General features: G+C 56.9%; 1 long non-coding RNA gene across 1 annotated transcript; it reads left to right on the forward strand.

Annotated features, from left to right (window-relative positions):
• The first annotated feature begins 885 nt into the window (after positions 1-885).
• LOC119110572 (uncharacterized) lies at positions 886-27,346 on the forward strand. The gene is made up of 3 exons (XR_005095512.1): positions 886-976; positions 7,016-7,096; positions 26,558-27,346. It is a non-coding gene; the product is annotated as an uncharacterized LOC119110572 (long non-coding RNA).

A 27,346-nucleotide genomic window follows, 5' to 3' on the forward strand; every position in this document is an offset into this window, starting at 1 on the left:
GGCTGTCGGCGGCGCCTGGGATGCTCGGCGGCCATGCCGGCCGGCGCCCTTGACCCGCCGTTGCTGTTCTCGGCGCCCGGTCAGGTCCGGCCAAGCGTGGCGGCGCCGCCGGCCGGCAGCGCGCCGCCCCCGCCGGGCCTGGCGCTGCGCCGGGAGGTCTGGGTCATCCCTGTCATCGTCATCGCCGCCATGAACGTTCTCGTCATGTTAGCGTTCGAGGCGTACGTGCTGCTCAAAGTGGCGCGCACGTCGCCCAGCCGGCGCCACGTGTTCTTGGGCCAGGTGCTGCTGGCCGGCCTGCTGCTGGCATCGCTCAGCGCGCTCACCTACGTGCTGGAGCCGTCGCCGGCCTCCTGCGCCCTGTCGCGTATCGGCACGGGCCTGGCCTATACGCTCACGTTCGCAGCCCTGCTCGTCAAGTGCGTCTTCCTCATCAGCCTGAACGCCGGCGTTTACCTGCCGGCCAACTACCAGGCGCTGCTGCTCTTCTTCGTGGTGCTGACGCAGCTGGTGGTGGAGGCGCAGTGGCTGGCCGCCCACCCTCCCGACGTGTTGGCCGGCGCCTGCGCCGCCTCCTTCCACACGCACCTGCTCACGCTGCTGTACGCGCTCTTCCTGCTGGTGGTGGTGGCCTGCCTGGCCGTGCGCTCGCGCCGCGTCAAGGACAACTACCGCGAGGCGGCGTACATCTGCGCGGCGGCGGCGCTCAGCGTGCTCGTCTGGTGCACGTGGACGGTGGCCGGCCTAGTGGCGGCGCCGCCCTACCAGGACGCCGCCGTCAGCCTCGGCCTGGCCGTCAACGCCGCGCTCGTCTTCCTCGTCATGTTCATGCCCAAGGGCCGCCAGCTGGCCGCCATGGGCAAGGAGGGCATGCACCGCGACGACCGGGAGGACCGGCTCAGCCTCAGCTACGCCGACCCCGCGCGGGGCTCGCCCAGCTTCTACCACTTCCGACCCGTCAAGGTGCAGCCTGCTGGTGAGTAGAGCTAGGCCGCGGCCTGCCGACGGCGTCAGGTGAGCCCGCCTCCGTCTGATGAGCCTGCAGGTGCGCGTCCGGTCCGGCCCCGACTGCGGGCGCCTAGCTGTCGACGTTGGTGGATGGCTCCGTGCGTGGCCACGCAGCTGGGTGATGAGCACGGCCCTGGTCGGAAAATCACAGTTACAACTCCGGGTTGATGTCAACGTCGATGGCGGGGTCACAATTTTTTGCAGGACGTAGTTGTGAGGCGTGGCTGAATTTTACACTTGGACGTTTTTATGTGATACATTACGTGCTGAACTATCTTGTAGAAGAACTCTCATCTCCAGCCCTAACCTTTAGCCTCACAGGGAAAAAACCCTCACAGAGAAAAAACCCTCACAGAGAATCTCTGGTCCGAGGGACAGGTTTTTGGGTGTGGGGGGTTCTAGGGCTGAAGTATCAAATCTACATGCCATTCAACGCCATGCAAGCCGCCTGACCTTTCGGCCAGTTACCAGCTGTCCACCTTTGACAAGAAGATAGGCGCCTTTCTGAGTTTCTCTGCTTTCAAACACAAATTCCGCCGCACAGAACGGCGACTGTCACAAAGTGACGCCGGAATCATGCATCCGGCTTTCCACCTACTGAGTCACGAGTCATGGCGGTCAACGGCGCCCTGACAAAGTCCCGTCGCTGTGCATCCTTGTTTTATCATGTTTGATTTGCATGGCAGAAAAATGAGATTCTTGGCATGCCACACGAAACGATTCATCAAAGGTGAAGAGAGGGATTTGTCCGTTTGGAGGACAAGCGGGCAACTTTGAAGATTGTGCCACCAGGGGTTCGTGAGCCAGCAGACACCAGGCTCGACCGATGGGTGGAATTTTGCACCGATGCGAGATTACGCATCGCTTGGCAGGGACAGGATACACGATTTGACGAATGTGAAAGATGCCATGATCTTGGTTGGCCCGCACCCTGTAAGAGCACCGGTTGGCAGCACGGTACCGACCCGCCTCCGCCGGCTTTGTCAGAGCCGGCTCCTTCAGCATCCCTGCCGGCCTCCCGGCGGCTGACCCTGTGGCTGACCCTGCCGGTCTCCCTACCGGCGTCTCCGCGGCTGACCCTGCCGGTCTCCCTACCGGCGTCTCCGCGGCTGACCCTGCCGGCCTCCCGGCGGCTGACCCTGTGGCTGACCCTGCCGGTCTCCCTACCGGCGTCTCCGCGGCTGACCCTGCCGGCCTCCCTGCCGGTCTCTGTGTGGCTGACCCCGCCGGCCTCCCTGCGGCTGACCCTATGGCCGACCCTGCCGGCCTCCCTGCCGACCTATCCGCGGCTGACCCCGCCGGCCTCCTTGCGGTTGACCCTGCCGGCCTCCCTGCCGACCTCTCTGCCGACCTCTCTGCGGCTGATCCTGCCGGCCTCCCTGCGGTTGACCCTGCCGGCCTCCCTGCCGGCCTCCCTGCTGGCCTCCCTGCCGACCTCTCCGCGGCTGACCCTGCCGGTCTCCCTGCGGCTGACCCTGCCGGCCTCCCTGCGGTTGACCCTGCCGGCCTCCCTGCTGACCTCTCTGCCGACCTCTCTGCGGCTGACCCTGCCGGCCTCCCTGCGGTCGACCCTGCCGGCCTCCCTGCCGACCTCTCAGCCGACCTCCCTGCGGCTGACCCTGCCGGCCTCCCTGCGGTTGACCCTGCCGGCCTCACTGCCGACCTCTCTGCCGACCTCTCTGCGGCTGACCCTGCTGGCCTCCCTGCGGTTGACCCTGCCGGCCTCCCTGCCGGCTCCCTGCTGGCCTCCCTGCCGACATCTCCGCGGCTGACCCTGCCGGTCTCCCTGCGGCTGACCCTGCCGGCCTCCCTGCGGTTGACCCCGCCGGCCTCCCTGCTGGCCTCCCTGCCGACCTCTCCGCGGCTGACCCTGCCGGCCTCCCTGCGGCTGACCCTGCCGGCCTCCCTGCTGACCTCTCTGCCGACCTCTTTGCGGCTGACTCTGCCGGCCTCCCTGCTGGCCCGCCTGCCGGCGCCTTTGCGGCTGAACCTACGGGCCTGCCTGGGCTGATCCTGCCGCCCACCTCCGCCGCTTCCGTCACCCGTCCATCCGCGCCTCGGCCGCGGCCGGCAGAATCTTGTCAGCCCGTCACAGCCCGGCCAGTGACAAGAAGCTTCGCCGTTACGTAAACCCGGGGGCATGTCCGCCTGTTTGTTGCGGTGGAAGGGGCTTTTTACAGACGATAATCTCCTAAGCCAGCACACAGTGGCCCTTTGACGAAAAAAACTGCCGTCCAAGCGATTTCGTCAACGGCCCACGGACGGCACGCGACAATCCGGCCCGGGTCCGTCTCCGCGTCTCCACCCCTAGCGGGTTATCGCCGCGGCCGTTCCAGCGTCTCTACTCTGGGCGATCCATCACGTCTCCTATCCTAGCTCAACACCCCGAGCGACTGTCCCGCGTTTATCTCTGCGTCTTCACCGCCGTGCCCGCCAGCGTGTAGCCGCCAATAGCAGTGCCCTGTTGCGCACCTTTCGACGGGGGCACGCTTGGCTGAGGGTGAAGGAGGGGGGAGGGGAGTGCCGCTGGAGACGGCCGTCTCCGGCTGAGGGCGAGCCAGGACCGCCGTCGTGGCGGCCGCGGTCTACTCCGCGGCTAGCCGGACCACCGCGGTAGCGCTACCTCTGACGGACCGGACCGGAGCGGGCCGGACCGGACCCCGGCACGGCAGCGGCGCACGAGAAGTTTGGATGTGGCTGATGTCGTGTGGCTGATGCATGGCGCCGCGCGCAGCCAAGCGGGTGGGCGAAGCGTCGCGCGGTTTCCCGTTGGAGAAACACGAAAGCAGGGCGTGGTTGAGAGTTAGATATAAAGGCGCCGCAGCGGAGTGATTTCCCTTCGCTATGCGCGACAACGTGCTCTGCTGGAGCGTGAGTTTGGCACTGCGAGTCTCTGGCCAGTTGGGAACGCCTTTGTCTGTTGTAGTTGGTCAGATGTAGGCGACACACGCGCGCTACAGCTGGTCGACTGCAGATTACGGACTGCGAGGACTGCCTGGACGCTAACACATCCACCGTGCGTGGCCATTATCTCTGAACCATCTGCGCCGGAACAGTTCCAGGCTGTTAGAACTGGTTGAACTGGTAACGTCGCGGCCGCGACACCAAAGTATGCGTGGCCGCCGGGCTTATCGGCGTGCAGTGGCGCCGGATGCGAAAGTTCACAATGCCAGTGATTTTTCACCCTAACAGGCGGACACGCCGCGCTGAACTCACATACTTTTTACCGACTTTCAGATGACACACGGACTCGCTCGATATATAATACCGCTGATGACTGCGATGACAACTTAAAATGCAGTCTTGCACTAAATCCCAATATATCTACGCCATTTATCGATATGTGCAGCAGCCAACGAGTAATGACGACGATAGGGTAAAGCTACTAAATTTCAGAACGAGGCATTGTGATGGCCCAGTTATCACTGACTACATCAGGAGTACATGAAAAATCTACGTGCCCGTGTTTTTGCTTCTGGAAGGAAATTAACAGCGAAAATTGAAAAGGGTGGGAACGAAGTCTAGCTTACGTGCGTGAAATTTTGATGGAGGTGGGGGCAGGGCATAATAGGGATTCAAGGCAAAATGTGAAGCCGCTGTATCTGTTTAACTGTTAGAGACATCTAGAACGTGTTTGTGTTTACTTCCACTCATCATGCGAACCCCTTCTTCCGGGAAGCAACAATAGATTGCAACCGGTAGTTTAACTTTGGTCGACAGTCTGCTTTCTTGAGCGTGGTACTGGTCATGTGGATCTGGCAGCTATCACCTCAAAAGCACATACCTTCCCACATGAGTCTTTAGCGCGATGTTTTACGGACTACACTTCTGATAATGTTGCCGTGTGTTAGGGAGGAGGCGCGGGTGTCGCAAGTCAAAGCTTTTGGCGGTCAATTTGTCCCTGCCCCATGTACTGCAGGGCCGCTTAAATGAGGTGGTAGAGAATGTGTCAAGTGGTATGTTGTACATCGTTGCTGTGTTATGTTGCGGCGGTGTTATGGGACCACAGTGCCAACGTACCTGGTCGTCTATGGCCTGTATGATTGCCGGTGAATAGCATGCTGTCAACACGGAACGCCATAATACCGGGCTTCAAATAATTTGCTATCAGGGAAGGAGGAATTTTTCTTTTAAAAGTTTAGATGGAGGCGCCATCACCGATCCTCCTATGTTGCCCTGCCTATGTCCTGTTTTGCCCCAGTCTGACCTCCATCTTCCCCATATGTAAAGGAAAACGAGGAAGCTGTCGGTCGGCTGGAATAATTGCATCAATGCAAACAGAGATAACGGGGAAATGCTTGTGATGCATAATGATACACCAACGTTAATAGTGCAACAGAACCGGGCTGCTTCGTCCTGTTTTCCTCTTCAGTAGAAAGTAAAGCTTTAGATCCCCACGTTCCCCTCTTACTTAACTGAACAGAACTGAGAGCATGGTGATAGCCGCTGTTCCACCGAGACTGCCTAACGATCAAAAGTTTGATGAGATAGACGTTGTTTCAAGGCAGACATTTCCAAATCTCGCAATTCTGACGTCTGCGAAGTTGTGGGCATTGAGCGCCTTCCAGAGCCCCGGCCAGCTTTCCAGCATTCCTATAACTCTTGTCATGTATGGATTGGATCATCGCCCAATCCGTCGTAAGTTATCCTTCAGCAAAAGATCATATCCAGGTATGTGCTGTTCCTACATCATTCTACGGTACACCAATGCCGGTTGCGCCGACCTTCCTGTTAGCTGCGCCGCCAGACTCCACGCAAGCGACAGTTGCGATCGAGTCTAGATCTTGTGTACCGGCCGCTGATGAGAGCAGGTGCACCCCGGGGCGTGCGCAGCTGTATGGAACTGCACACTTCCGGCGCCTGTCTCGGCCGAGTGCTCAGTCCTTCCCCATTCCAGCTCTCTCGTAACAGGCTGCGCTCGCCGGTTTCATTACCGCACGCTGCGTGCCTTATCTGTTCCAGTCTGGTTTTTATAGACAACGTGATGGCCACTCGAGCAATTACAGCCGTCCTTAAACGTTGTGCATCATCGATAATGGGGCCACCCGTTACTGCGAGTACAAGCATTTGTGTCATATTTCACAGCGAGTGATTCATGTTGGTTATATATCTGGAAGTTTTTGTGAAGGCGCGCTCAGAGCCGTTTGTCTACGCTGGGGCTGTTAAACTGAAGAAGGGCAGGTCACCTGCATCCGGCATTCGCCTGCATTCGGTAGCGGTAGAATGCATTGATGGGTATGCCGTACATTCGGTGCGGAAGTCCCACCGATCAGGGAAATGCAGGCTGTTCCTTCTGCTGAAACCTTCGCGTGGTCCCCGTCCCCCTCCCGCGGCTGTCCGAACCGTGTCCTGTCGTCCGCGACTATCAGCAGCGCGTCAGAGATCCGATCACAACGCTTCACCTGCGGCCGGCTTCCCAGTGTCGGGCCGGGACGACAGCGGGAAAGCCCGCCCGGGTGGCTACTGATCCGTGCTCTTGAGCCGCCGCGTTCATCTCAGCCATCAGCCCGGTCGCGGCCGGCCGGCAGCCGCTGGCCGGATGCGGCAGGCACTGCAGCGCCGCTGAGAGCCGCACCGCTTCGCCGTGTGCCCCCACCCGAGCGTCCCGCAGCTACCGGCCGGGCCCGCTGCGGGACAGCACCGCCTCGCAGCGTCGGTTGGGGCAGGGGCAGACGCGGGTCAGGCCGGCAGCGGGGCCAGGGAACGACCGGCAGTGGGTCCTGGAGCGGCTGGCCTGCCGCGGCGCCGACCCGTCAGCACGTGCAGCACCGCACCGCACCGCACCGCACGCCAGCCCATGGCTGCGGCCCGCACAACTGTGTCTGTCTGAGCTCCGGGCACGATGGCGACCACCCGGCTACCGATGACTGTCACTGGTCACTCTGTCACTGGTCACCCTGTCACTGATCACGCTGCACGAGCCGCTGTCACCGGTCGGGTGGCGAGTGCCCGCCCGCTGTCTGTGCCTGCCGCACCTGCACCGCACGGTGACACGGCACCCACTCAGTTGCAGATCACAGGAAGAAGGCGCCGCCGCTGCCGCTGCCGTCCTACTACCAGCCGCCCTACCTGATCCCGCGGTGCTCAGGTGAGGACGGTCGCCTCCCCCCCCCTCCCCGTCCCCCCCCCCCGCCACTGCGCATGGCTAGGGAGGCTGGCATGTCCGCTGGTGTTCGGGTGCAGTGTCTTGTCCCGGAGTGTTTGGGTAAGAGCGTTATCCTGTCACGTCTTGTTCGTGCATGACAGCTGACCTGATCCAGCACTGGCCGGGTGGGAGAGCTTGTCATCTGGGAAGTTTTTGGCGGTGGGAAGCGTCAGCTGAGACAGCAGCCGTGTTCATATGACATAGCTAACGGCACCCGACACTTCGTTAGGGACGGCTAGCGCCGGCATTGTTGTAACGCCCGCTTGAAGCGCTCCTGGCTGGCGTTGCTAGCAGTCGGAGCGGTGTTTCTCAAACAGACCGCCCACCCAGGCGACAGCGCGGATACTTATGCTCGGCGGACGGGCTCATTGATAACTTAGTACTCTACCGAGCTCCCGAATGAAGATCGCATGATAACTACCAATGCCCGACCGTGCACTGCTATAATCTCTGCACTTACCTGAAACGGCCGGGGAAACGAAAAATGGCATCCAAAATGACAGTATTCAGTGTTTGTATTTTATACATTTAGTGTGCAATTTAAAAGCTTTTTCTAAGTCAAGAGGGTCGCAGCTGCCCCTGGCTCACAGAATTCAGCAACACAAAAAACAGCATGTGCTGGCAACGATGTGAAAAGTGTACACGTCACCGTCACTGACTGAGGTGGAGGCACCCAGGTGTTCTGAATTATTAATATGATGATACCAAAATAAAAGAGTTGCATAGCCTCGATCACGCAAAAGCAAAAGTATTGACCCCAATACCGTCGCTACAGCACGAACAAGATGGCCGACTTGCACGAGAATTAATTTTGGCGCGGATGACCAACCCATTCCATGCACAGCTACCGCAATTTATCAGTTGATCTTCCTTGATGTTGGCTTGGGCGTGTTCGAACACGCCGCCTTTTCAGTTATTTACGGACAAAAGATGACGTGCGCTCGTTTTGGATAAAGCAGGCTGTTGATATTGACAAACGATAGCAACGGTTCACCGAATTCCGTCACGTTTCTCGGAGCCGGATCGAAATCGGCGGCCAGCGCCCGGCAACAGGTCGGCGCGGCGGCCACGGCGGCGGGTGCGGCCGCGGCCGCGGCAGCCATCGGCACGGACCGGCTGCCGGCGGGGTCCGAAGGTCGCCCTGTCGGCCGACTGACCGTTACCGCAGGAAACACCCGGACGGATGGCTCCGGGCAAAAATGGGCCTAATCCATTTGACGTCGGCCTTTGGAGTTGTCACCGTGTGGTGTCCCCAGGCTTAGAGCCGGGGGAATATCAGACGGCTTACGCGAATTCCTTTGTCTGGTGATGGAAACTGGCAGAGAAGTGATGACATTTCTGAGCCTTTTGCCGCCGCAGCCAGGACAGGTCGGGCTAAATGGCAATCTCCGGAAACCAGGTCTCAGCGCTGTGGTATCACGACTCGGCGTCCGCATGCTCTGACCTTAATTCGCCTGCTGAATGGCTTGCAGCCACCGCTCGCGCTGCTGGACATGACAGAAACAGCTGCGGTCAGCAGTGGCACTGCACAGCCAGCGCTGGCTGAGAATCTGCGGCCCGGTTCAGGGTGAACGCTCCATACGTGGACCTCGTGTTACACTACGTCATTACGGGTCATTTCAGCTGTCATAAACTGTATGATCACCGGCTTTTAACCGTGCTGCTAGTCATCACGGTAAGTGAGGGGCACGAAGGGCTCATGGGCCTGTGGTCTTCGAGGACGAGCAGGAGGAAATAAAAGGCGCCGGCCAGCCTTGCCTTGTGGCACACGATCGATGCGATGATCGCTGGTGCCACCCGCTGGCGCTGGCTGTTATCGCTGTCACGTGGTTGTCTCGCGCCCAGGAGCGAACAGGCTGAATTTGGACTGTCCGTTGGTGCATTAAGTGTCAAACCTCGATTAATGTAACCGCTACCGCCGCATTGGCTCAAGATCGTAGTCACGTAGTGTTGAGAGGCACTACATTAGTGTTTTTGAACAAATCTTGATTAATGTACAGTGGTGAAAGGTCACTGCTATTTTGTGGTATGATGGTGCGGTGTGAGTACAGCGACTCTTTTATTCCGTAACCATCGTGAAGTTATGCTTTTGCCTGTCACCGTTCAAAGCACCTCAACCATGGCGTAAGTGCCACATACCCCACACAAATGGGTTTCTGCTCTGCGAGCCCGCTGGCACGAAACACAAGTAACACCGAGCACTTTTTCGGCTGTGAAGCGCATGCGGGCCGCGGTGAACGTCACCCTCGCAGGATACACGCTTCAAGGCGCGTGGTCCTGTGTGCTGTCGTTGAGTCCAGCGCGCTTGCCGTTGTTTGTGGGAGTTAAGCGCGCGCCCGCCGCCGAGCCCGCGCAGCAGCGCCGCCAAATCGTGACTTGGCAGCCGTCCGAGCCGTCCGAGTGCCCTGGAACCGGCCGCCGTCAGTCGCTCCGTTCGTTTGCACGAGACTTTCCGTCTCGATGCGCCTCCGTGCGCCGAACGGACCCGAAATGGGTCAGGATTCACCAGCGGCACGCGTGGAGACGCCTCAGGACGCCGCGTAGCGCCACCCTTCCAGGCGGGTGGCGCCGGCGCGTGCGGCCGGCGCCGGGAGACGCCGCCGGCGGGGCGGGACTCGCTGCAGGCCTCGGCTCACCGCGGCCCCCGAGGGACGGAGACCTGCGGCACACTCCAGCCCCCGAGGGACGGAGTTCTGCGGCACACTCCAGCCCCCGAGGACGGAGTCCTGCGGCACACTCCAGCCCCCGAGGGACGGAGTTCTGCGGCACACTCCAGCCCCCGAGGGACGGAGTCCTGCGGCACACTCCAGCCCCCGAGGGACGGAGTTCTGCGGCACACTCCAGCCCCCGAGGGAGGGTGTCATGCGGCACACTCCAGCCCCCGAGGGACGGAGTCATGCGGCACACTCCAGCCCCCGAGGGACAGAGACCTGCGGCACACTCCAGCCCCCGAGGGAGGGAGTCATGCGGCTCCCTCCATCCCCCAAGGGAGGGAGTCTTGAGGTGCCCAACGGTCGAGGACGAGCCACAGGGTCCTGCGACTCCCGGCAACATGATCCAGAGGGATGATTCGTGATCGCTCGTTACCTAGAGCGAGGACTACACGTGCACGGGTATCTAATCCGAAGTGAGGACGCTTGGCGACCAGGCTTGCGCTCGGTGACACGGTGGTTCAATGTAGATGACTTTTTCTTTGCAATTTGGACGAAGATAGTCTGGAGCGAGCAAAGTTCGGGCCAAGTCATCATAGACTTCGGGCAGCACGTGGACGGCATGTTTAAGGTGCTAGACCTGCGCCTCTTCGTATCTGTCCGGGCCCGCTACATGTCCTCGTCGGCGGCGGTTCGTGAGGGGTTGATTACCGAACGGGGCCGCGCTGAGTCACCGCGCCGCCATGGCCCGGAGCGGCGGTGGCGGCGGCGGCGGCACAGAGCCGACCCCGCGCGCCGAGCGTGTCCCGCTCGCCGCGGCCGGCGCCGGCCACCCGTGAGCAGCGCCCGTGGGGAGCCGCCACCGGACACGCTGATGAGCGCCGATCGCTCCACAGAGGCATCAGTGGCGGTCTTCGGCTGGGCCGCAGACTCCGCGGCTGCCTTTGGCTCGGCGGAGATGTGGCGGCAGCTGGTGCGAGTGCGCTCGTTTTGGCCGGGTCGCATGTCGGAGAGGCACTCTTCATTACCCTGAAGGACAACAAAGGGCGTACCCAACCGGAATTTAGAGCTTTCCAGTGATGGATCATGCCGCACCTGCAGCGGGCCCGCCGCACGTATTTGGTGAGACGGGCCTCTGATCCCTCGCTAAACACCACTCGCCTTGCTTGACGCAGGTAAGTTTGCTTGAAAGGGATTGCTTAAACGTATCACGGGTATTAGATACTTTTACGCGGTTGACGCAATTTTTTTAGTACACACGAAGAAGCCGCGCAATGCCCGAATTTGGTTCGTGTTCAAGTTATCTGCCATCTATCTCCATGGTATGTTGATTTTCGCTGCCTAGGCGAGTAACGATGTGCGTTCAGTGGGGTAGCCAGAAAATCCTGGAAGAACCGGCCCGACGATTACACGCCAAGTACGTATTAAACAACCGGCCGAAACCTGCCGGCGGGCGGCGTAGCGCCACCACCCAGTGACGCGCGCGCTCTGCCCCCGCGTCGCCAAAGCTCCCTCCCGCAGGGTTGGCTGCAGCCCGCTCTGATAGCGCGCCGCCGATCGCTGAGGGCACAGAGGGCGGGTGGGGCCTTGCGAGTGCCCTGCCGTGGTGATGGGCTGATGCTCTCTCTGGACGAGATCGGTCCGAGCCGTGGTGACGGCTCTCTGGACGAGATTGGTCTGAACCCGGGCAAGATGGCCGACGCCGCTGGGAGTCTTGGCACGCTCTCGCCTGGTATGACGCGGGGCTGGAGACTCGAACAGACCAGACAGCCGGCTCCGCTCCCTTCCAAAACACAGAGGTTGTCTGGAACCAGTGTCTAGGAATGTTACACCTGCTTTCGAAACGATCTGCACATGAAGGGGTCCGGCGGCGTTGTTTCGAATGTGATTGATGACTACATTGTTTGGCCGTTCAGAAAATCCAAAGCAGTGAAATGGCAAACGCTTGCACTCAGATAACTTATCATGCCTGCTGACGCATACTGAAGAGAAGGGCGCCCGCTCCCGCCGTTGTGGCTTCTGCTACCCACAGCAGCTCGAGTGCTCACAGCGAACCCGAGCTCCTAGAATCTTCGAATGGACGCGACACGCACACGCGTTTGTGCAGGCACCTCACGGCCAACCAGCTGAAGGCCGCCGCAGTAAAAGCGTTGTTAAAGTTAGTCCCAACAACAGGGCTCTCAAGCCCAATCTTCATCGACTTCTGCAGCGGTGAGCATACCGTGGGCGCCGTCCGGGGCTGGACAGCTCACACGGTCCTGATCAGCGGCTGTTCAGAAAGTCGATCGGCTGCTGTTCAAAAAGTCCCCGCTCAGGTGAGGTTGCCGCTCGGCAGCTCCGACCGCACGCGCGATGGTCCCGCTGACGACAGGCCAGCCGTCAGCTGTCCACCGGCGTGAGTTAATGAACGCGGGCCCGCCCGGCGACGCTGAGCAAGCGCCGTGGCATCATCAGACGCCATTCACCGCTGCGGCATTGTTGTCCATCGCCACAATTGAACACATTTTCAGCCGCCATCGGCTGGAAAGTCGGCCTGGACAGCGTGGGAGACCAATCTTTGCACCGCGTGCCTACGAGGCAACACTAGCGACGACAAAGGCAGCGTCCACGCCTCGATAAAACAGGGAACACGCCCACAGGTCTCACGCGTCGCCTTTGGACACCTCCAGGGATCATGACGTCAAACAAAGGGCGTGACGCAAGACACGGCTTACCACACCCGGACAACGAGCGCTTGTTCGACTCCAACTGTGACTAATGCGCCCGTGCACCCGGACTGCTGATCAATAACGGTGGACGACGCCGGTCCGAGGTGGCATGTGAGACTGCAGCGTGTGGGGCCGCCCGAGGTGATAGCAACTCTGTGACCGCCCCACACGTCACAGTGACAGCAAAGGGAGCAGCGCGGCACCCGCCGCAGGCCTGTGTACTACTGCGGCAGCCGTCAGCTCTCACACGACCATATTTAACATGATAACCGTCGCATGCGGTTTAACGCTGCCCTCGCGGTAAGGTTACCGGGCTAGCCGTCCCATCGCTCTGGGCCGCGGTTTCACAGGCGCCTCGCGCCCGTTACGCGGGTGTTCACCCTTCCACCTGCAGGGCAGCGGTCGCTTTCATGGGAAAACTACCACTGGTGGCTGCCGCGTCCCTCAGAGTACGTGCCATGTGCGCCAGAAAAACAATCTTCGGAGTTTTCCGACTGCTTCGGTTTAACACTTTTTGTGCACTTTCTAACCCCGCAGTAGTGCTTGGTGCGACTCCTGAAACATGCATTTTGTTGCACTCATTTTACTTGTCATGTGACGAAGAAATCGTTTTGCTACCCGGGACTCAAATGCCTTTCGAAGCACAACCCAGTTAAATCGCCGGTCGGGAAAGCCCCCAGGGGATCGGGAAATGTCGCCAGGCGCCTAGTATGCGAGTTAAGGATGTGAGTCAGCCGCGCCGGATTTTGAGTGGACTCATTCAAGCCTATAAATGACGTCACTGTTCACAAAACAAAGCGAGCGCGAACCAGCATAACTGACAACTGCCGTTGATATACACGTATGTATCTGACCGCATGTGAAAGACAGTGGGCCTGCCGTCCGCGGTCGACGCCGGGTGGCTGCGAGTGACAGGCGTGACTCTCCAGCTCGCGGGTGCATACTTTACCCAGTGACTCAGACAAAGACAACGGTCCCATTTGGAAAAGATTTCACACCCTTTCAGGGGACCGAGACTCCCGGGACATCATGTTTCGGAACTTGAAATAAGTCCTGTTGGCCGTTGTGTGGGCGGACCTTACTTCAATCTGATGTACCCAATGGTTTTGGATGGGGTCCGGGTCCTGTTCGTGTGCTTCGGAAAAGTCTAAAAGCACCACGTCCACGCAGATAATCCACATTCCGGACATCTTCAGTCCGTGTACAATGTTAATCCCTTACAACCTGGCCGCTGGTTGTGAGAACATACCTGACCCATGCACGAACACGAACTGTGAGGGAACGAACGCGAACTTTTAGACGCGCACGATGCTACCATAACCCTGAGGTGGCTAAAGCGCGTCGCTTCTGAAGACCCTGGGCTGATAGAAAACGCTGTGTAGTGTACAGATTAGTTGCAGCCTTATAAGGCTGCAACCCAGCACAACACACATATTGCTTCAACGTTACAGTCACGACCATTTTCTAAACATTTTTGCTGCGGTGCATTGACATAAGCCCGCACTGAATTGAAAATAAACGGAAATGAATGACCGATCAAATCCTGTATCTTACCAGGCATCTGGTTTGAATCACGCCAAGGAAATGCTTGAGTCCTATCAAGGTCATGATAATGATAATGCTATTGATTCCGACAACGAATTTCCTTATGGCCACCGTTTTGGGACGAAGATTAGGTATAGCGACTGTTGGCGTCATTTCAAGACGCGTGCCTTGCCAACCGCGCATGAAGAGTTTAAAGTGACGGGGCTCGGGATAAACAGATTACCCCTGATAGGATCAAACATCACTGGCATTACACACGCTGCCCACATATGAAATGTGCACCGAGGATCACATACGAGTAAGTGGTAAGTACACATGCATCTGAGCACGTGCATACGTGCTCAGACGGGTGTGGCGAGTAAGTGTTTCTCTGCATACCATCATACATTTGCGTGGGGACAAACATCGCAAATTGCACGCACCTGAGCATTAAGCTCCGTAAATTATGTGTGCTTCAGGCGGCTAGGCATACAGTACACCGGTCTGGAAAATGCGACATTTTTCATTTTTTGGCAACCTTTCATCATTTTATGCACCTACGCACTACAGAATGCAGACCGATGATGTAGGTATGTATAATACGACATGATTATTATATTACACAGGCCTGTGATTCGCGACCGACGGGGATCTAAAAGTAACTTTCTTTGAACAAGCATATACAGTAAGATTTCCTTGGCTTAAGTTCGCCGGACAATGGCCTGACCTTAACCCTTAACCTTTGCCTGTATTATAGCATAATTCTGGCGTCCACTAACACGCTATTTTGTTTGGTGCTCGTTGCAGATAGATGCGATCATTATTACAAGTGCTAGATTGCCTTGAAGTCTGTCGGCGTTTATGGTAATTTTCAGGCATTTTGCGCCGCCAGAGATGTCATCAACCCCATGATAAATGCCAAGCTAACGGTTTGCTGATGACAATAACTAGAGCTATGCATTGCCGCTCGATTTTTTTCGATACCACGATTAGATTCTAAGATGGTAGCGGCGGCTTTGACCCCAGGCGGTCGCTGTTGGTGAAGTACCCCAGGCGTCGCGATAATAAAGCGAACATTCGCAGCGGCATCCATTTTAGGCAGCGAGCTTTGCTTCCATTCAGCAATGCATGCTTATCTGTTCCCAAAATATCGCTGTGCGGAAAGGTCACGTGCCACAGTTTTACGGTCAGATTGACATTCATTTGGCATGACTAAGACAACTTTATGGCATGATCAGGCCGCGTTCGGACATTAGTATCACGGCATAAAATGCTGTTCGGATTGTTGTGCGCACCTGGCGTGTCAGCACCTACACGCGTTTCAGGCCGTTAATTTCCCGGCCGTCGTCAGGCGGCCCGGCGTCCTGAGAGGGTCTACACGGTGTTGCACACGTCACAACTCGATTTTCTCTGTGAAATTGCTGGGATTTGAACTGGGGTCTTTGGCTTGCGAGTCCGGCCGTCTGCCGCTGAGCCGTGGGTAGGGGATTCTTCCCGATTAGCTCACCGGTAGAGGGCCGGACTCGCGATCAAGTAACCCAGGTTCGCATCCCAGTCATTTTACAGAGAGAATCGTGACCGTGGCCCGCACACGGCTGAAAGTGACACATTATTCTGTCCTTTTCAGGACGTCATAACACATGACGCGTCCGATCCTCGTTTCTTGCTTTATCCTGAATCTTCGCAACGCCCCGCTGATTCGAGGCAGGATGCATGCGTCAGCCACCAGTGGGCCAAGAAGCCCCCTGGGAAGGGAAACCCTGACTGGCCCAACGCACACCCTGAGCGGTCCATGCGCGGGCTTAAGCCTGGCGGTTGGCCCCCCAGGCGCATGCAATCCTGCCCCACCGTTATCCATTCTCCTACATCCCATAGCCCTGAAATGATCATTTCTGGCCGAAAGGGCTCTGATCCAAGCAACCAAACAACCAATCACAACACCTGACGACTGCCTGGGGTCTAGCCGGTCGAAACGAAGTGCGGATACGAACATCCTAGATGAGGGCGATGGTCCGAACGATCAGTCCATCTCTAAGGTCACGCCCGTTTGGCGTGCCATGACCTGGTGAAAGGCGCACGCCTGACGCGCTGAGCCGACCAATGAGCGGCGGCCGACTGCCTGGTGATTAGCCGCGCCATCCAGATGGCCAGCGCCGTGAGCGCTCGCGCACTTAGCGCGAACTGGTGGAGGACGTCTTAATCGGCGACGCTTCAGGAAACGTCGTATTATTGTAGACAAGAATCCGCCGGCTTCCATCCTTCATCTGCCATTTGTGCCGCTTCGTTTCATTGCCACGAATTCTTACTTACTGAATGTACATCTTGCTCTAGCATTCTCGCGCCGGCCATTGCATGCTTATCAGTGTGTTCAAGGGCTAGCAGCTGTGCTTGTACAGCACCAGGAGCGCTGAGAATTGCCTCTGCGCCGGGCGCAATCACGGCAACACATGTAACCTGTCAGCGAGCCCGGTGCGGACCGCTTGTACCGCCTTGGTCACGTGACGTAGCTGCTGGTCCGCTGCGCACACCGTGACGCGTGACAGGACACGGCGTCTGTGCGACAGATCGCCAGCGGTCACGGCGCTCAGGGAGTCACTCTGTCACCGACCCACGACTCACCGCCTTACCGACTCCCCGACTCGCCGACTCCCCGACTCACCGAATCTCCGCCTTACCGACTCCCCGACTCACGACTCGCCGCATTACCGACTCCCCGACTCGTCTACTCCCCGACCCACCGACTCTCCGCCTTACTGACTCTCCGACTCGCCGACTTTCCGCCTTACCGGCTCCCCGACTCACCGACTCCTCGATTCACGACTCCTGCTGCGGCCCTGCCGACCCTAGTGGTAGCGATCCGAGGCCGACCGACAGACGACCGGCGAGCCGCCCGCGCCCTGCGTTCGACGCCTAGCTCGCGCCATCGGGGGGTGGCGCACCGCTGCTCTGGCGGGTCCCGGCGGCGCCATGTCCGTGCGGAGGTCTGGCTCCCGGGGACACTGCGGCGCGATCGGCACCCCCTGCGCGGGGAAGAGCCGGACAAAGACGCTCGGTGCGCTGGAGCGCCGGCGCCGGGACGGCAGGCCGCGCGCGGTCGAGGTCGGCTCGCAAACGCCGGCCTCACGCGGAAATTAGCTGCAGCGCCGCGCTTGTAAACAAAACAGTAAAGCTGCCATAATCGACGGATGAAACATATGTTATGATGCGGAGGGAGAACAGTCGGGCGCCGCGCGTCTTGCAGAACAGGCTGGCCAGCCCATAATTAAGCTGACAGAGCACGCCCGCGAAGCGTGGCTTTCGCGTGAGCGCCTGAGGAGTGAGGCTCGGACGCGGAGGCTCGTCCCACGCGTTCGGCTGACTGGACCGTGTCAGGCAGTCCGGCGAGGCGCAGCGGCGTGCCGAATTTCCGGCTCACTGCACCGCAGGAGGTCGACAGCTGTGTCGAGCCGCGCCATCGATTCGGCCGAACCCCGCAGCCGCTCGTAACAGGCGATCGGCGGGCAGAACCGCTTGCAGACCTGGCGATTAGCGGCTGCGCGCTCGGGCGACGTCCATCTGCCAGCCGGCCGTCTGGCGGTGGCGCAGACGGGACAACGCCGCGCCGGCCGTCGCGTCTGGCCAGACGCCGCCGTCCTGACCTGCAGCACCGCGGTCAGGAGCGCCGGTCGGCACCGAGCGGTCCCACCCGCTCCTCCTCGGTCCCCGGCCACCGACGCCGCGGGCGACGGTAAACGGGCGGCACCTGGCGCCCGCGGGAGCTGCGGACAGGCGAGCCGATCGGAGGCGCGGATGGCATTGGCCACTTTCAGCCGTCGAAAGGTTGCAATGATTGGTGTCATGATAGGCACGAAACCGTCGCGGCTGCTACCCGGACCCTCCAAAACTCGTTTGGCGGCGGCGGCGGGCACGGGGTGAGGATGGCGCAGCTGGGCTGGGCGGCGCGGCCGTCAGCCCGCCGGCCGGAGCGGAGGGTCCGTTCGGCCACCGGTCAGGTCAGGTCAGAGGGACAGCGAGGCGGCGGCCGTCGGGCGCCGGCCGGCCGGCCGGTACCGGGACGGTGCCGCGCCGTGCGGCGCACCGGCGCTCGGCGGCGCACCGGTGTGAGCCGCGCGCTGGCCGGCTGTGCGGCGCCTTGTACCGCACTGACACGTGCCCGGCCGTTACTCGCACGCTACCGCCTCGACAGGAGCCCCACGACAGAGCTGTCACTCGGGATAATTTGGGACGTATGCGCCGACCACTGGGTACGTTTGATAATTGTCCTGCAAAGGCTGGTCACGGGTTAAAGTAAACAGTAAGGCATCGATAACATTTTAACAAGGTATTACAAATCGAGGATAAAACCCCGTTTGGCCGACAGTCACCTCGCTTCATGTGAAGTTTCTTCATGCTGCAAATAAATCATTAAAAGACTCGACGCCACATGAACCAGCAAAATGTCTCCATTGTCGGGGAAGCGACAATGGTGATGACAGAGAAGATGATAATCATCACGCATCTCCACGACATCAAAACCGGACTTGCGTGTGACTCCATGCGGGGCCGGTATCGGCTCTGACATCAGACAAATTTGGAGATGAGTGAAGATAAAATCCATTTCTTTTAAAATGCGTGTGAGTCGGAGCCGGCGTTTGACAAGCGCATCCGCAGCGATGAATCGAATAAAATATAAGTGGGAATTTCAGCAATTTTGTTTTATTTGAGCAGCCTGTGCATCAAACGAAACCCCAGATATATTGCCGTAATACTAAAATTGGTGTTCAAACCGAATATCCTGTTGCCCACAGAACCTTTTATACCTATCCTTACACGTTGCCGACGGAATTCACACAGCATCGATCCCAGCAGCAAGCCGCTTTCCTTAAATGGACGTTGACCCAAAATTGAGTTGTGCTACATGCAATCGGAGTCGGACTCAGTCTCATGCACTCTGAAAGTGGAGCTAAAAATCATTCTGCCAGAGCGACATCGTGCATCAATCTGGCCGACATAAGCGACTGGTTAGAAACTCGCAATACCGCTGATGCCTTGGGAACCTTTCTGAATCACGAGTCGCATCACTTGTCAAGTCCGTCTTTTATTACAGGTCAGCATGCCAGAAGGCTTACAGATGGAGCATTTACGCGCTAGGTCACGATCAGCATCGCTTGATAGTCGGATAGCCACGGACCTCTTCATCTCAGCCGACGAAATTGATAAGCTCTCATTAGTTTACGTTTGCGTTGACTGCCACCAAAAGATTCGGACAGAAAGACAGAACAATTTTGTCGTGGGTGCTAACATTTTGAGTTGATAGCAGTCACTGTTGATAGGACTGGACGTCCGTATGCGCAACTGTTCTGTTATGGCCTGTAGTTCCCACGGCTGTACAGTCTCCAGTCCACAGCGGCCTGTCTTTGTCACTGTTTTAGGTGTTCCTCAGTCGATGTCCAAACAGGTTTTCCTCCGGATAACCCCCCCCCCCCCCCCACTCCCTAACTTCCCGGTCGATTACTCGCGTCCCTGTTGATCGCGCCGTGTGAACATGTTGACCTGGTTTTTACTCGTGTCTTGATAAACGCGTCCGATGCGCAATTTTTATGTCTGCTGTGTTAAGGGATTTATGGGGCGAATATGACTATACTGCAGTGTTGCAGAAAATTCGCTTCTGATGAAAAAACGTATAAAGGGTACAAAAGCGCTGAGCATAGTTGGTGACGGATCCAGGATTCCATCAAGGCGGAGGGGGCACACAGCATTGTAGACTCACCTGGATTTGGGACCGCTCCCAAAAAGCCCCTCGGATTTCGAACACTCAATTTCAAGATTCTCATCTATGCTACTTGTGGTAAGGGAAACCACGGGAAACCATCTTGCGGTGCCAGGAAGGCAACTAGCCGTTTTGACATGAGCGCGGCATGTATGAACATATTTGGAGCGCGTTCATTTTCTACAGATTATGGTGAATCCTGCCATTTTGAGGCTAAGTATCTCGGAGAAGACATGGCAAAACGGGTTGAAGTCAGCTTCTAAATACGATCAAAATCAAGCCAGACGCTTGGTCACGGCTAGCTGGTTTCATATGCTTAGCCGGCTAGTTGATGCGATCAGCTTAATTACTAATGCAGATTTTTCGTTTTGACTGTAACGAAAGAGCGCAACATACCCTCGCATTAGAAATGTGTCAGGAGCATGGTGCACGAGCATCGCGAGTGTTACAAATTCAGTAACCAACGAAAATGACGTAAGATGCCGGCTACGCATAAGTTTACCTCAGGCAATTGCAGGCAAACATTATCGGAGCATACCCGGCTGCTATTCTCTGCAGCTGCGGTGCAAAGGAAAATCCTCATCGTGCAGATCTTGCACTTAATACACAAAATAATTTAGTAAGGCCCGTACACACGAAAAGGCGAAACTACATGCGTGAAGCAGGTGCTGGCGTTCGCAACGGCAACGGAGTAGGGCCCCTCTGACTACATCGGAAGAGCCCAAGACCAATACGGAGGGCCCGGAATGAATGACGGGGCTAGGATGCCTCGGCTGATGCCCTACATTTAGATCCGTCAACAGCGTGGGCCCTCCGATAATATGGGAAACCCGGGACTAATGGGGACGGCGCCTGAGCGATCAGGCGATCAAGGGCGCCACGGTGAAAAAAGGCCCCCGTCAATAGTGTAGGGTTCCTCCGAGCAAACGTGAAAATTCCACAACCAATGTGGTGGACCCGGAGCGATCGGAAGTGCACAGGCAGGTTAACAACTAGGGCCCGGACAGAGCGCGGGGGCCCTTCGAACAAAGGGGAAGAATCCAAGATCAACGTGCATGAATCGAAGTCACTTGGCGGTCGAGAGCGCCTTGGCACAGAAACGTATGTGGCCCGCGACGACAGCACAGGACGCTCCGAGCAATTATGCAGCTCCTAAGGGCAATATGGGCGTCCCTGTGCGACCAAGAGTGCCCGGGCAGGTAAGAGAAAGGGCCACAAGCTGACCCTGAGCCACCATGGGGACCCCGGCAGGTCAACACAAGTGTACAGAGCCTTTGGAGCGAATGGAAAGAATCCGTGGAGGGTCCCTGATCGATCAAGAGCGCCTCAGGTTATCAAATAGGGTCCTGACAACAGCATAGGGCTCTCTGAGCAAACGCGACTAAATCATGGGAAACGCAGAAGGCCCCTTAGCGATCGGACTAACCTGGCGAGTGGACGTATAGGGCCCTGAACGGACCCTGCAGGGGCCCAGGGGGGAGGACATGACATGGTCGCTCCACTGCTGAACTCGTCACAGGTCATATTACAGCACATGTTTTGTTTTTAAGAATTGCGCTGCCTGGCCCTGGAAGCTGCAGAATCTCAGTCGTTGCAAAGACACCGACGTGTGAAAAGCGTGACGATTGGCCGGACCGGGTATATGGAATGCTTTTTCACAGCTCAGCTAAGAGCCACCCGATGTACCATCCCCCCCCCCCCCCGCGGACGGATGACAATGGCTCTGCCATTATGTCGCTGTGATGCTCGCGATAGTAGTGAACGCGTGGGACTTCACCTTACTTGCTTTCTTAAGCTACCCTTAAAAGCTAGATTTATCTGGCAATGTCACGGTTTTGTCGTAAACGTGTTTAAGATTTATTAACTAGCGGCATATCATCGCGAACGCCTGCATGCCAAGCAAGGCCATACGTCTAAGTTGGTGTCTTTATCCATCACAGATACACCCGAGTGGGACCAGCGCATGGTGGCTTCTGCAACTGTATTAGTTGTACAATTGTCTAGAATTAGAATGTTTTCGCCTTACCGTCCGCAGAGCCAGGGCCATTAAACCCCTAAGCTTTTCATACAAAACACGTCATCAAAACTCTGAGCATGTCATATGACATACGTCATCGGAGCCCTGAGCTTGGCATACGACATAAATCATCGAAGCCTTGAGCTCGTCATACGAAAAGCGTCATGCTATTGAGAGCTCTTGTTAAAATAATGATGGCTTCTTGAATATTGCTCAGCTGCCACAGTTTAGCAGTTTTGGAGGATGTAACGGGTTATGGCCGAGTTCAACGGCAGCATTGCACCTGTTCATCTTTGGCCTTTATTAGCAGGTTAGACTTGGCGATAGGCGCGGCAAGCAGGATTTGAAGCCCCCCCCCCCCCCCCGATATGTGACATTGCATGTGCCTTTGATTAGCAGATAGCTTTTTGCGCAAACAAGGTTTTTCTGCAAATCCAAATCATCGGTGCCAAATTTCAAAGGGTCATTTAATTGGCATCTTTAAGGTGTACTTATACGTTTCCAGGTCCTGAAATGCTTCAAGGATCTCTGAGATATTATAGTTTTTAACTAAAACAGATCATCAACGTGCAGAATGTCAAAAATGCTTAAATATATATATATATATATATATATATATATATAAATCACAAAGACACAATGGGAACACTATTGTCACAATCACATCAGAAGTGCTCACCGCCCACCACCTAGTAGCTCAAGAGTTCTGCAAGAATTTGTCTGTCTGTTTAAGGCCGGAGAGAGTTCGTTAATGAATATGCTTTCCCAAATTTGAAGGCGTCTTCTGTCACTGCACGTCCGTAAAATGTCAGTGCTGTCTGTCAATTGTTGTCGTGTCAATGTCATGTCGTGTTCCTGTCGCATGTGGTCCAGAGGTGCCCCGTCACGTAAGTGCATTGTCAGGCGTCGTGAGAGTGTCGTTGTGGTCACACCAATGTAGTGTATGGGACGAAGTTTGCAGCCTTCGATGTTGCATTGGAATTGATACACTACATTGGTGCATTTCAGTTTGTCGGGTTTGTCTGGGCTGTTTCTCATAAGAAAGTTCGATATTTTCTAATTACAATAGTAAATGGCAATGTCTATTTTGTGGTCGTTTTTGCCTTTAGCATGTTGAGAGATAATTTCCCGTAAAGCTTTTTCGTCCTGTTTGTGAACAGATGTCATTTGATTTTGATAGTACAGTTTGACGGTCGGTTGGATGTCTTGCCTTGGTTTGCTTTCAAAGTGTCTTGTCATATGTCATTGTGTCTCGTTTTCAATGTCAGAATTTGAAAAAACCGTTGTTCACCAAGATCTGTTTGATCCGTGTCAATTCTGAATGTAGTCCTGTCCAATCAGAGCAGTGCTTAAATGCTCGTCTAAGAAAGGACCTTATGACGCTAATTTTGTAGCGTCGAGGACCCTCACTGTCAGCATTTAAGCACCGTCCGTTGTTAGTCTGTTTTCGGTATACAGTCGTTTTGAATTGATGTCCTTGTCCATCGACAGCCACGTCAAGAAAGGGTATTACGTTTTGCCCACTTAGCTCTGTTGTGAATTTTAAGCCAGACCGTTCTTCAAAGGTGTTTTTGAGATGTCCTAGTTGATCAATGTCACTAACTTCTACAAAGACATCGTCTACGTAGCGGCAGTAAATGTCCGGTCTTATGTCGTCATTTTGTAGTATGCCGGTTTCTACGTGTCCCATAAAGAAATTAGCGAATAGAGGTCCTAGAGGTGAGCCCATCGCAACGCCCTCAATTTGGCAATACATTCGGCCATCAGGCCCGCGGAAAGGAACTTCCAACGTGCAGGCTTTTAGTAATTGTTCAAGAAGGCGCCTTGATATTTTGAGAGGAGGAATTTCAGGATGATTGTAGACGCGGTCAAGGATGATGAATATGATTCTTTCAATGGGCACGTTTGTGAATAGATTTTCAACATCTAGAGAGGCTAGTAGGCCCTTAGGTTGACGAGATCGCACTATATCAATAAACTCATCCGTTGATGACAAGCTGTAAGACGTGGGAAGATATGGGGACAGAAGAACATATATATATATATATATATATATATATATATATATATATATATATATATATATATGTATATACTACATAAACTAGGCATTTTATTATTCTTGATAATCAGCACTTCAGCCGTTCAGCTCAGCCTATCTTGACGTTTGATGAAAGCAAAAATTTTAAAATGGCAAGACGAGGAGGAGATAGGTATGAGCGGCAACATGCAATATGTTTGAGGAGTAGCCTTACGTTCAGGGCTCACAGGAAGTGATTAGCAGGCACCTAATGGATTCGGCTGTTAGCCTTCGTTACTTTAAACTCAAAAGCATACACAGATATTTCCAGAAGTGTGTTTTATTGCTTCAAACCCGTTTCTTTTTCACACGACTGTTTTTTGTGTTAAAGAAAAAGAAAACATACGTAATAGTTTTTCAATCACGTTAACGGTATACGTGCTGCAAATTTTGGGTTCTGAAATTCCATCGACGCCCAGGCAAGCTCTGAATTGCCATTTAATACCGCCAAAATCCCCGCGGTCTTATGTAACCCGCGCAGTTGGCTTGCGAACCAATGTGCTCACAATCACAACCTAAATTCCCTGTCTTATGGTGCAGCGCGCGGACCATGCACGTATAAATGTCGATGGACAGAAATACCGGTACGATTGAGCAAGAGACCGACCGTACGACAATGGCATACATAACCGTCACGACGGTAGCCAAAGAGTTGCCGGTCTGTGCCAAGGGCTTCCGGCGTTTCATCGGCACGGTGTTATCTTTCATCATCGGGCGTGATCTCCCGGCCCGCAAGCTGTCATTCGCTTCGGTATGGAACATTTTACAAGTCCGTGGGTAGGTCGGCGGTAGCATTTCCTCACCCAGGCGTTGTCGATTCCCACTGTTACACCAGGTGTCACGACCGCGCTCCACAGCTGGAGGTTGTAAAGCTAGGGTTTATTTTGCCTTTTGTCTGTGGGTGCAACATCCCTCGTTATCTGCTCTACAAAATCAACATAGAAAGCAGCGAAATGCAGTTTTATGAATTTAGAAATAAGTATGCATTGTTTATTGCGTACGACGCATCGCAATGAATACCATACGTGCACAAAACCTTTTTCCATATTCCTTCTCAGGCTGCCACGATTGAAGAGGGTTTACCCCGGCCCTCTAGCCCACATAGGACCACGCTGACCCGAGGTTTGTCACACTCGGGGGACGACCACCCACTGACGCCGATCGGTAACACGGCGTTACGTCACCGATCGCTCCCGCAGCCCGCGCTCGGTGTCATGTATAATTGGAGACGCCGCGCGCGGCCACGCGGCCCACGATGAAAGCGTGAAGTTCCCGCCGGCCGGCCAAGCGGCAATCCCACGAGCCGCGACGGCCGCCGCCGCTGGCTTCCGGCTGTGGCGCGCGGCGGCGCAGCGGCGGCCCGACCGGCCGGCGCGCGGCGGCCCGCCGCGGGCCGCGACCTCACGGGAGGTCGCAGTCACTCAGCCCCGAACTGACCGAGGCCGACGTTCGGCGCAGACAAATCGCCCACGTCGCGCACGATAATGGGTCTTTTTTGGAGGGCCTGCTAAGTCGCACGGTACGCGGCCCGCGGCGGGCGGCAAATCCGCTATTCATCAGCGAAAGAAATCGGCGTGTCGGTCGGGGCGATCGTGGCGATCGCCGGACGCACTACACCGGCACGCTGTGCGTCGGCAGGGAAGTCCGGACAGGCTCCTGGGGTGGAGCGGGGCGGGCCGAGTTGGTCGCAGCGCGTCCCGGGCTGCTCTGCGTGCTGCAAAGCAAGGACGGTTCGCTCCGTGCAGTTGCCAAGCTGCCTCCTCGTGGTAACCTGTGTGTATGCGTGTGAAGCTTATGATTATCGCCCTGATGCGGTGATTGGCTGGCTTGGCTGTAATTTTCCGTGCGTGGGAAAGCCGGTGGTAGGTTTATGTGCGTTGGCTGGCTCGTCGTAGTTTCCTCCGCGGTGGATTGCTCCTCCGCCGTCGGCTGTGCCGTGCGTTGCCCGCACAGAAGGCTGCTTGCGGGCACACCTGGCAGTTCTCTGGCTACGGCTTTCCCTTTCTCTGCGCGGTGCACAGAGAGCCCCGCCGTGGGGGGTGGCGCCTCGCCGCCGGCGCTGCTCGCGCGGTCGGCGGCGGCGGCGGCGGTCCGTCCCCCGCGTGTGTGCGCGGCGGCCGGGCGGCGGCGGCGGTGTGACGGGGCGGGCCATATCTCAGCTGGCCTGACAGTCCCCCTCCGGACGGCGCGCCGTAACTCAGCCGGGGCGCCGGCGCCCAATAACGGCCCAGCCCGGACCCCATCTAGATGGACCGATTCGCCGGCCGGCCGTTTTGTCACGCCGACCGCGGTTCGCCGGCCGTTTTTTCCCCGACGACCAGGTTCCAGGTACGCCGTCTGAGGGGAGCCTGCGCCGCCGTCAGAGGGGAGGCCGGCCGCCGACACGTCCGCTGCAGCAGCCGCCGCCGCCGCCGCCGCTCAGTATTCCGGGCCTTTCCAAACACGACATTGTTTACGGACGGCGCGCGCTTTAAAATGCAGATTGTGTTGCGGGCGGCGGCGGCGGACAGCGCACCACGTTAGCGGCCTCCCGAAGAGGGCGGGGGTGGGTGAGGTACCTGCGCAGCCGGCCGCTATCTCACTGCGCCATCAGACGCACGTGCGTCGCGGCCGCTGCCAGGTGACGACAGAGCTGAGTCGGTCGCTGACCGCTGACGGCGCGCGTGCTGTTGCAGGGTACATCAGACAAGAGGACAACCTGTACAACACCATCGACCACATCAAGTCGCAGTACCGCGGCCCACCGGAGCGCACGCTGTCTGCGGGCAACCCCAATGTGTTCTTCTACCGGACTCCACCGCACCCGGGCATGATGTACTGAGGGCGGCGGCGGCGACGGCTCCACTCTACTGTGGAGAGATGATCTCTGACGGCGTTGGATGCCGGAAAATGCGCGGTCGTTGTCGATGAAAAGTGCCGGACCTGTGGTGGGAGACCACGGTGCCAATACGAGCGCTTGGGGTCGCGTTCGGCGAGGGGCGAGAGCGCGGTCCGAGCGTGGGTCGTTCCGTGAGTGGTGTGTTTGAGATCGAGTGCGAGATGCGATTGGTGCGTCGTGTGCTCTGGGAGGAGTGGGCGGGGGGAAAGTGTCGCACTGAGACTGAGTGGTGTGGCCTGATGCATTGGCGATGCACTGCACTGTACCATTGGTATTGAATTGCATGGAGCCAAACATCTCCAAGTGTACTTAGGCCGTGACCGAAGTTGGGGCGACTTGTGGCATGGCGGATACCAGTGAAAGAGCGCCGTCTGATATGAATTCTAGTGCGGTTTGCCATGTCATAATCGACGTGCCAGCGAGTGCATATGGAACATAGGCGAATAATGTTATGGTTAGGTCTCGATGCCGAGCTGCGACCCCAGCCTGACAGCCTGAGGTGTCACGAGGCAAAGAAATGAAGATCTTTGCGTGGCAGCCAGGCAGGAGCTGCACACAGGCGTGTGATGACGCAATACATGCCAGG

This window comes from Pollicipes pollicipes, unplaced genomic scaffold (genome assembly GCF_011947565.3).
Source record: "Pollicipes pollicipes isolate AB1234 unplaced genomic scaffold, Ppol_2.1 Scaffold_7231;HRSCAF=8579_pilon_pilon_pilon, whole genome shotgun sequence".
Classification (NCBI taxonomy): domain Eukaryota; kingdom Metazoa; phylum Arthropoda; class Thecostraca; order Pollicipedomorpha; family Pollicipedidae; genus Pollicipes; species Pollicipes pollicipes.